An 8,693-nucleotide genomic window follows, 5' to 3' on the forward strand; every position below is an offset into this window, starting at 1 on the left:
ATGCTTCCTTCCTTGTTTCCCGGCCTCCTGCTTTGTCCTCAGCCTGGTTACCATCACAATGGGCCTGCCCCACAGCACTGCCACAGACCTGCCACACTGCTCAGCATGCTCTCCAGGCAGACCACCAGCAATCACTCAACCCCTACCCTGCCTCCTCCTCCGCACTCTCAGTATCCCCTCTTCTTTCTCTGTCCCCTCCACTGCTGTCTTTGTCACTGGGGGATGGCTCCTAGCCCAAGCAAATGGCGGATCAACCACCAAGAACGTGGTTGGATGATCGCACTGTGTGATAAGAGATTTGCCAGGAGTGTGAAAAACCAGAGCCTGTAAGTAATTTTATCCTTATGTTTACACATATGCGAGATTTGTATCAGATGTAAAAGCCACTGTATTTACTTCCTGGCTGACACACAATCAGCTGATTTGACGGCAGCATATTTAAACCCCCAAGGTAGTGCCTCCTAGGCAGTATACTCATGCCTGGTTGATTTGTTAGGTCCTTGCTGCCTGGTTGCGGAAAGACTGACGCTGTTTCGTGCCCTTGCAACAGACCTACAGTGGTGTGTAGGCAATTGCTGCAGCTTGCCGTTAGGGAGCGCAATGCCTTTTCCCTTAACTTATACTGCATATAGTTTACAACCCGCAAAGTTAGAGCAGATGTGTGGAGATCTCATTGTAACTGCGTCGGTTGTAACAGTGATTGTGTTTGTATTTGCAGTAGTTTGCCACTGCTTGTTTTGCCTTGGCGACCTGAGGGCTATGCTATGAAGGGAGTTTAACCTACTCAGATTTAGCTCGGGGTTATCAAGGAAAGTCAGGGTTGATAAACTCTGATTGCATAAGTTGGTGTTAAATGGTACTACGAAGGTGATTAAGATGTTGGTTATTTGGTTCTCATCATTATTACAGAGTACAGATGTGGTGTGTAGCCTACACCTATAATAGCCTATTCATGTGTTCACAGCTAACAGAAAAAAGGCAGAGATAGTGAAAACTGGAGGAGGGCCACCTCCTGCTACATTTCCACAGGCAGAGGAGTTGGCCATGGCGAACAACAGAGGAAGGCCCATAATTAATTGCATTATTGTCTTTCAGGAGGAGCTACATCAACCACTCTCCCTACCCACGGCTACCTCCTCTCAGAACTCAAAGGGTAGCTTTTCCTTTGCTATTAAAAGGATTATTCATACTGACAATATGTAACACTAATGATGCCGAATCATGCCATGTTTGTTTTCTCAATGTGTTTTGCTGTGCAGGCTGGATCTGTGTCAGGGCTCAGGCAGGGACTCAGGCGCAGACAGCGGAATAGGGTGCACAAAGCGATGTTTAATTAAGCCAACACAGGGAATCCAGAAAACGTAGTCAAAACAGGCAAAGTCGGAAAACCAGAAAAGCACAGCTAACAATACCAAAAATCGGATCCAAAAACGTGGTCAAGCAAATGGGCAAGAGTACAGATAAACGGCAGGCAGGCAGGCAGGCAGGCAGGCAGGCAGGCAGGCAGGCAGGCAGGCAGGCAGGCAGGCAGGCAGGCAGGCAGGCAGGCAGGCAGGCAGGCCAGGAACAAACAGCTTGTAGCGACACAGACGAACTCGCGATGAGACAAGAAACAAACAAGGAATATATAGGGCAAGGCAGATGACAAGATGGGGTTCAGGTGTGCAGGTAGGCGGGTGGAGCCAGTCAGATGACCAGGTGGGCGGAGACAGGGCAGAGAGCAGGGCAGGGCTGGAACACAGGGAAAAACAAAAGCACATGGACAGGGAAAACAAAAACACAAACAAAAACAAACCCGGCTAGGGAGCCGCAGTCCTGACAATCTGACAATGTGCAGTCGCTCTATAAGCGTATGCTTGACCTCGACTACCAGGAAAAAATGCTACAAATAAAAAAACAAACTGGAAATAGAAAAACTGGAACATGACAAAAAGGTATTGCTATACATTGACCATCCTTTGATCAATATGTCTCTACCATCTGTAACTTTTTTCTTTTAATTTGTTTAGGAAAGGGAGAATGCTAATAAATAAATACATAAATCAAAAAAGAATAATTTCATGTGTCTTTTTTTATTGGTGGAAAAATTTATTTGTGATGGCCTCTCTGACGGTTCTTCTTGTTGGGTGATCCAGCGCCACTGGGTCCCCTACATCTGGTGGCATCGGCAGCTGGCATGGTGCTCTTTCTTTTCTAATAGTGGCAATATTATGGAGCACCACACATGCTGCCACCACCTCACATGCCCGCTTCCAACGCACCCGCAAGCCTTGCAGGCAAGCAAACCGTGCTTTGATGACCCCAAATGTCATCTCTATCCAGACCCTTGTGTTACCGTGAGCCACGTTATATTTTATTTGTTCCCTTGTTTCTGGGTAAGGAGAGGGGGTCATCAGGTAACACAGACACAGGTAGCCTCTGTCCCCAAGCAGCAGACCATCAAAACTCCATTTAAACGATAGAAAGAAATTGTCACAACACAGCATGATGTGTGAAATATAAGGTGGTGGTTGTCTTACTTTGTTCAAATCTCTGACCAAGAGTGGATTCCCAAAAAATGCGTGAATCATGCACCAACCCAGGTCACCTAGCCTCCAGACTGGTCACCATTAACTGGTGATCACATGTCATCTGACAAAGGATTTCAGGCCATTTTAACTTACTACCATTGTAAGAAAATCACCCCCTAATGTGTCTTTAATTGTCTTGAATATAAGTAGACGTTTTAAAGACAAAATAATGTATGCTAGCCCACATGTCAGATCAAATACAATATGATCAAATACCTGAACATTGATGCTGTGAAATGACTTCCTATTCACATAATCCCCTTCATGTTCTCCCAGGGGCACTCTAATGGGGATATGCATAAGGTCAATCGCACCAATCACCCTCAGGATTCCTATAGAAAAAAATGTGTTCTCTGCATAGGCCTAGGCTATGCATATTAAAAATAGGCCAAGTATTTTTATATTGTGAATTACCTGTGATCGCATAAAAAGCCTCTTTGATCTTTAGAATGCTTAAATGGCATTAAATGCATCCAGCAGTTAAGTGAGAGCAAGTACCACCTTGCGAACTGCACGGCATACAGTATGCTTGCTCAGATGTTCAGCATCACCAATGGAATACATGAAGTGTCCGCTGGCAAAATATCGCAAAGCAAGGCACACTGTCTGTTCAATAGTGAGGGCATTACTCCAGCGAGTGCCATTGGAGATGGCTGGCCCTAGAAGCCGGCAAAGATACTGAATTCCCTCAGATTAGAATCGACATCTTTGATAGAGAACATCATCAGGGTAAGCCAGAGGATTCTGATGGTCTCTAAACACCCTCGCCCTGCAGAGTGAGCCTCTCACAATCCGTGCGCCAATGTTGACTGGGTCTTCCAAATGTCCCGGCATTTTTGTCAACAAGATTGTGGGTGGAATGGGCGGTGTTTATATAGGGTAACATTGAGTTACCCATGAAGATAACCTGCTCGGAGCAGTTTAGAGATGCAGCATAAATTGCCATGACAACATACCTCGGGTTAGGACTTATCCACCTTTCGTAGTACAGGTTAATCAGGAAGTTACACTTGACATCACAAAGTTACTCCAGAAGTTACCTGGATAAGCCAGTTACCTCGCTTCGTAGTACAGCCCTCTGCTTCGGCTTTGCTTGTTTTGTTTTTGTTTTGCTGTTTTGGTTTGGCTTGTTTTACTGTTTTGTCCTACCTGTTTGCCTTGCGTGACCTGTTTGCTAGCTTGTTTTTGCTATTTTTGTTCTGTAGTTTTTATTAAGCTTATTTTTTCATTTAGTCCTGCCTGTTTTGTCTTGTTTTGCTCTACTTCGCTTTGTTTTTGAATTGACTTGCATTCATTTACTTTGTAAGTTTAGTTTTTGCCTTGAGATTCAACTTTGTTTTGCTTATTTGGTATTGGCTGGGTTTTTTTTTAAAGTTTCTAGCTTTAAAGCTTTAAAGTTTCGTTATTTTCTGGATTCATTTGTGTTGTACAGATTGGGGCTCACTCCATGAGGATGTACATGGTTCAGTTAGGATTAGGATTCAAGGTAGAGAGCTAAGCGTCTGGCCTAAGTCCCTACCTTTCTAGATGTACTGTTTTCATGGGTACTGGCTTGTCTTTAACAAATTGCTCATAGGAGATAATCACCATTTCTTGTTTCTGCTGCCAGCAGGAACTAGTGCAGCCGCACCTGTGGGCTGGTTACTGGATGGTGGTTCCCCTTCATATACTGCATAAGGTGGATACAGATTTACCGGTATAACATGCACTTTCACCTTGATCATTGTTTATGGTGTGTGTGTGTGTGTGTGTGTGTGTGTGCGTGTGTGTGTGCGTGTGTGTGTGGGGGGTTGTGTGTGATTCTAGGCACTGGGAGCACAGACACGTGTGAATTGGGTGAGTCAGCCTCTCCTTCCCCCATTCCAGGTAACCACTCCATAAGTTTGGCCTACCCCATTTGTATTCATTCACTCCCTTGTTGACAGCCAGTACCCTAGCCTCTATTCCACTTGTTTTTAGTCTTGTTTTTATTGTAGCTTTTAGTGATTGCTTATTTATTAAATTGACTTTTACTGCTTTATCCACTTTTTAAGGTTTTTACTTCAATATTTATCAATAAAAAAACATACAGGTGACTGAGCGCTGTGTTGCTTCTCTGTGGGTCCTGTATAGTGGGATACTCCATCCTTGGCCATAGAACTGCAAAGTGCAAGGTAAAACCATCTGCACTATTAGTGAGAAGGAGAATATGTAAGAGAATGGAGACAGAGAAATGGACGGAGAAAAAGAGTTAGAGAAAACATGAGATAAAAAGAGAGCAAGATGGTCAGAGAGGGATGGAAAGAGAAAATGAGATGGAAAGGAAACTGCATAGACAGAGAGGGACAGAAATTGTGTGTGGAAAAAGGATGGACAGAGAGCAAGATGGAAATAAACAGGAAGAGTTACCCTGGTATAACTGCACAGTGGTCAAGCTGCTGTGGCTGTGTGGAAAAGCCAACAAGAATCAATAGTGTAATGAGAGACTCACTCCAAGTGTGAAGAGATTCTGCCCCACCCACGCACTATAACAGAGAGACACCCCCAGTGCAGGTTCCTCCAGTTTCAGCTCCAGGCAGCTGTGGGCAGGGATTGGGGGGGGGGGGGGGGGGGGGGATCAATACAGGGATAGCAGGGAGTGAGAGCAGGGGAAACGCAGAGAGCCGCTCAGCCAGTGGTGTATACAACCACCAGTGGGTTTCCAATGTGCCTGAGAAAGAGCAGGCTATCTGGAAATGTGGAAGTGTAGAAAGGTAGAGTCTTTCATCAAGGCCTCAGTAGTGTGAGAAATTGTGTCTGGGTCTGGTCTTTGTTTACTTGTTGGTGAGAGCACTTCAAGGTGTGATGAGCAAAGAATCACTGCAGCATTTGCCGTGTCTAAAGATGTTGGGATAATTCACAGCTGTGTAACTGACCATCAGCACCATTGCGTGGCTTTGGTTATTACCAGGGTCAACTCCTGTGTGTTCATCAGTTTACAGCCGAAGGGCCATTCTGTCTAGAGGTCACTATGGTTCGCTTGGGATTTTTCAACATGCCTGTTGAATTTGTATGCCGACATAAAGGCAGGGATCTTAAAAATACTCAGAGGGAAGGCAGTGATTGGTGTTGTGAGTATCTCTCTGATGTGCAGGAGGGACTCAGATCAGTGCCTGTAACTGGATAGGAGAGACTCTGCCCCTGGTGGCGTTATATACATGCACTCACATCTACAGTGGAAAAAGTCCCCTCTGGCCTCTTCTCCCCTTGGTGCGGCTGACATGGCTAAGTACCTTATCTGCCAATGTCATTCTATTTTTTATATTTATCTCTCAGGCAAAACCTTCCCCAATGTAATCTGTGTTACAACCCCCCTGAGCGTAATGGGGAAAAAAAAAGTTTGTTGCTGATGTTTATTTTTTCCGCAACATCAGATGGTTACCTATGGTAGCTTTTCTGAAAAAAAAAAAAAAAAAATCACAACCCTGCTATTCACTGAATTTTCTGTCATACTGTAGCATGTTTTAATTTTTGTCATATTGTTCATATTGTCTGTTTGAGAGGACCTTGATTAATTATTTGAGGCAATCTCTACTGGTGTCCTTTACACTAATAGAATGTGCCATTGTTGTAATCTCACCCTTTATTTTATGTATGGTATATGGATTTACTATGTTGTATATACAGCCTCCTCCACTTTTATTCATACCTCTGATTAAAGAACATGGCTTAATTGATTAAAGCATGTTATAAAGGAAAACATGAACACCTTGAACCTTTTTCTGCTTAAGAAAAATGTTACACTTTAATCTTAATTGCATTGTGCAGAGCAAAGTCACATTGTTCACAAATAATGAATTACACTCAAAAGGTGCAAACTGTAATTTTTATGGGGTTATAGCAGTTGTGAATGTGGTTTGGATGACTTTGAATCTGAATGTTGATTCTTCCAGAAAGAATTTCTGCTAATCTCTAGATTTTTGTCTTATTAGAGTTTTTACCACAATTGTGTGATTGAGGTCTGAAATTGAGATGGCCAATGGTTACATTGGAAAGTTATAGAGTGAGTGTTTTGTGAAGTCTTTAATAGCGATCTCCCTATTTGTGGGATTCAATTATTATTTTTCTGCAGTCTTTAAAGAGCTCAATGACCTCTGATAACTAGTACAGCATACTACTAATGAATTTCATCTGTGTGACACCTCACTTCATGCCCCAGGGAAAAATGAATCTTTTGGATGCATCTGTATAGTTTATGAAGCTTCCACTGAACTTCTAAAAAGCAGAGTGTTGGTATATTTGTTGTTGTTGATGGACTCTATTAAAAAGATTAATTCAAGGTGCAAATAAATGTGACTCATTGTGTCATGATGCTTTCTGGAATATCTGGAATAAAGTTAATAATTTGTGAAAAATATGGTTTGGTCTGCAATGTAACACAGACTGAAATATCACATTTTTAAAGCAATAACATTCAGTTTAAGAATAGTAGCACACTGAGTTCATGGTTTCCAGTATGTTACAGATTATAACCATTAAAATTTCTTTAGAACCCATGTTAACATTTCTATTATTTTTTTAAAAAACAACCCACCATACATTCCAGTTTGTGAACATATTATTGTCAAAATAGAAGAAATACATGGATTTGGTAAAGTATCTGTATAAATGCTAAAGAATGGTTCTAAATAATGCAATCTATTATCTAGTGTGGGATCAACTACAGAATTCAAAAAAGGCTGTGTGTGCAAGGGTGCATACATGAGTTTTTCTCTTCCTCCATTCCAGGTGCCGATTGATAAATACTCTGTGTCACAACAATGAATTATGTAATGCAGTTCTGGGTCCTGTGCCCTCATGTAATCCCTTGCTCGTGTGTGTTGATTGCTGGACTGAATTTTAGTTATTCATTTTAAACAGCCGGACACTGGGCTGGAAAAGGAGCAGCACCACTGTGCTTTGCCTCTTTTTTAAAAATCTTTGAAACAGAGGTTTTGCATCTCTCTGTCTTTGTATATTTATTGCACTTGCATAGAGCCCCCAGTCAAAGCAGCATAAGGTGAACATAAAAAATAAGAAAGCCAGAACTAGAACAGTGCACTCCATGTGTGCGTCATTGAGAATCATACTCAAACTCATTGTTTTTCCCAAGTGTTTTGTTCAGCTATGAGCTGAAATAATGCCCCTCCCCTCCCCCTCAAACTACTTGCACAGTAATTACTTTTAGCAGACATCAATATTTGCAGCATAAAGAGTTAGAAGAATCCCAACTGTGGCCGCCATCTTTTTCTCTTTTTTTCTGGTTTGTCATTCCTTGCTTATGAATGCAGCTGTCTTTCTTCAGGCAAATTTTCACATATCTCCAAGCTACAGAAGCAGTTAAGGGTAGGTTATGTCATTAAACCATTGTATGCCACAAAACAGAACTCTCCGGGAGAATGAACACACCAAGGAAAAAAAAGACCACCCCTCCTTTTATATTTTTGAACAGATAAAATAAAAAGGGTAGCATTTTGGGGTCCTTTTCCACCGTATTGATAGTGTATTGTGGGAAACGGAATAGGGTCAGTGTCCTTTCCTTGGCCATATTGATTTGCCCTTCAGCTGAGGCGCAATGCAGGGACTCTGCTGTTTATGGTTTGCACAGTGTCTCTGTGAGCATTATTGACTCAGTTGCAGCTATTGCCTGTGGCTCTTTATTTTTCACCCTGTCGCCATGACGATCATAATAAAAAAAAAAAAAACAGCATTGCACCTCAGCTCATTTTTTTTCACCTCTGGTCATTTTTTTTTTTTGTGTGTTTTTTTTTTTTTTTGCTTTTTTTGTTGCCTGAGTGTTGCATTGCTCTAACCCAATGGAAAAAGGACACGCATTCTACAGGGGTAGATTTGATTTTTGGCTTTAGCAACAGATAATGACATATTCCATTCAGCAAATATTCTTCTTGATATGTTTTATTGGTTCTGTTAATATATATTTTAGGGGGTAACAAAACAAGAACACACAGACTTAATGTCTAGCTTCAATGTGTTCCATTATATTGAGTACATTTTACTGAAGAATAATGTACATGACTCAACTGAAAATTATTGCGAAGGTGCTTATTATTATTAGCACTGTAGTAGTACTAGTAGCAGTACAAGTAGTTGTAATGGTACACTACT

General features: G+C 41.9%; 1 pseudogene; it reads right to left on the minus strand.

Annotated features, from left to right (window-relative positions):
- Positions 1-2,072: 2,072 nt before the first annotated feature.
- LOC118776506 lies at positions 2,073-3,404 on the minus strand (annotated as a pseudogene).
- Between the last annotated feature and the right edge of the window lie 5,289 nt (positions 3,405-8,693).

The sequence above is a fragment of the Megalops cyprinoides genome, chromosome 4 (assembly GCF_013368585.1).
Source record: "Megalops cyprinoides isolate fMegCyp1 chromosome 4, fMegCyp1.pri, whole genome shotgun sequence".
In the NCBI taxonomy this organism is placed as follows: Eukaryota; Metazoa; Chordata; class Actinopteri; order Elopiformes; family Megalopidae; genus Megalops; species Megalops cyprinoides.